The sequence below is a fragment of the Orycteropus afer genome, unplaced genomic scaffold (genome assembly GCF_000298275.1).
Source record: "Orycteropus afer afer isolate SDZICR_OR568_19922 unplaced genomic scaffold, OryAfe1.0 scaffold00097, whole genome shotgun sequence".
In the NCBI taxonomy this organism is placed as follows: Eukaryota; Metazoa; Chordata; class Mammalia; order Tubulidentata; family Orycteropodidae; genus Orycteropus; species Orycteropus afer.
In genome coordinates, this window is record NW_006921684.1 from 4,664,109 (window position 1) to 4,665,656 (window position 1,548).

Consider the following 1,548-nt stretch of genomic DNA (forward strand, 5'->3'; position numbering starts at 1 on the left):
CCTCAGGAAAGAAATCTGGTCAATTTTCTTATCAAATTCCTCAACATTTTTGACCATGACAACCTCATCTTTTCATTCTCTTCATGGAACAGTGATGAACATGTCAAAAGACAAGGACACATTTTGAGAGGCACTGAATAAATGTACCTGGAGTTCTGGAATGCTTCAAAGCAGCCAGTAGACTTAGTCACATCAAGAGGTTTGGGGTTAGAGTCAAATTTAACTCACTCTCCCAGGAGCAGGGAAACTTCAGAAACATTTAGTTTACCAGATTTCTTTGTGTACTTTTCATAACTGCTACTCAAAATTCCCCATTTCTTCTCTTTAAGCTGTCAGCTTTCTCCTCTGTTATTACTGAGGAAATGGGATAAATTATATGTTCTTTATGAGCATCTGCTTTTACTTCTGCAGCTCACACTGATTTCTTCTCAATTTTAAATTAATGACAAGATAGTTACAAGGCTGTGGTCTAATATTCATGTCATTACTTCTAGCAAATCAACAAATATTTGTTGCACTTCACTGAGTTGAATACAAAAATGTATGTATTGATCACTAGCATTTATTAAGTATGTAATAACCTCTAGCATTTATTAGGCACTTTGTCTGTGCCAGGCACTGTCATAAGTGCTTTCAAAGCATTACTACAGTTAATTCTCCGAATGACCCTATGAAGGATGTGCTTTTATAATTTTATTTTACACTGGAGGAACCAGTGGTGTAGAGAGTATAAATAACCAGCCCCCAGTCACAGTGGTAGAATCACAGTTATAACAGAGGCAACTCCACTAGAGTTTAAGTCTTAACTTAATCTGTGCTGCTGCCTGTGAACCTCATTCCTCTTCACACTGGACTCCTCATTGGTCACTGTAATGATTATTTAACATTCTCTGTGTGATTTATTTCTCCTTTAAGACTAGGAGATCCTGTAGGATCTGTGATGGTTATTACATATTTTTGGTTTCCTCTTTAGTAAACCAAGTACAGGACAATATTAATAATAGTAACAACAACCAAAACAATACTTACCAACACTGATTAAGCTCTTATTTCATGAGTTAAATGCTTTAAATGTATTATCTCTCTTAATCTTTAAAATAGCTGTATATAGAGTTATACTTACCGTAATCTACTTTACATAAGAAATGCAAGAATTGGAGAAGTTGAGCAATTTAACCAAAATTGCAAAGCTCCAAGTGGCTGAGCTGGGACTTAAACTAGGCCTAGGCACATTTGAAGCCAAGGCCTGGACACAAACATCTTTGCCCTACTGCAGCCCATACACATTGCAACCACCTAATATATATCTGATTGAGTACATGCAGATCGACTACATCTGTGGAAAGAGGCGATGGAGAAGCTCAGTATCTTCAGCCAAAACAAGGCCAGGGGCTGATTGTGGAACAGATCCTCAACTGCTCATATGCAAGTTCAAGTTGAAGCTGAAGACAATTAAAACAAGTCCATGAGAGCCAAAATATGACCTTGATAATATCCCTCCTGAATTTAGAGACCATCTAAAGAATAGATTTGATGCATTGAACACCA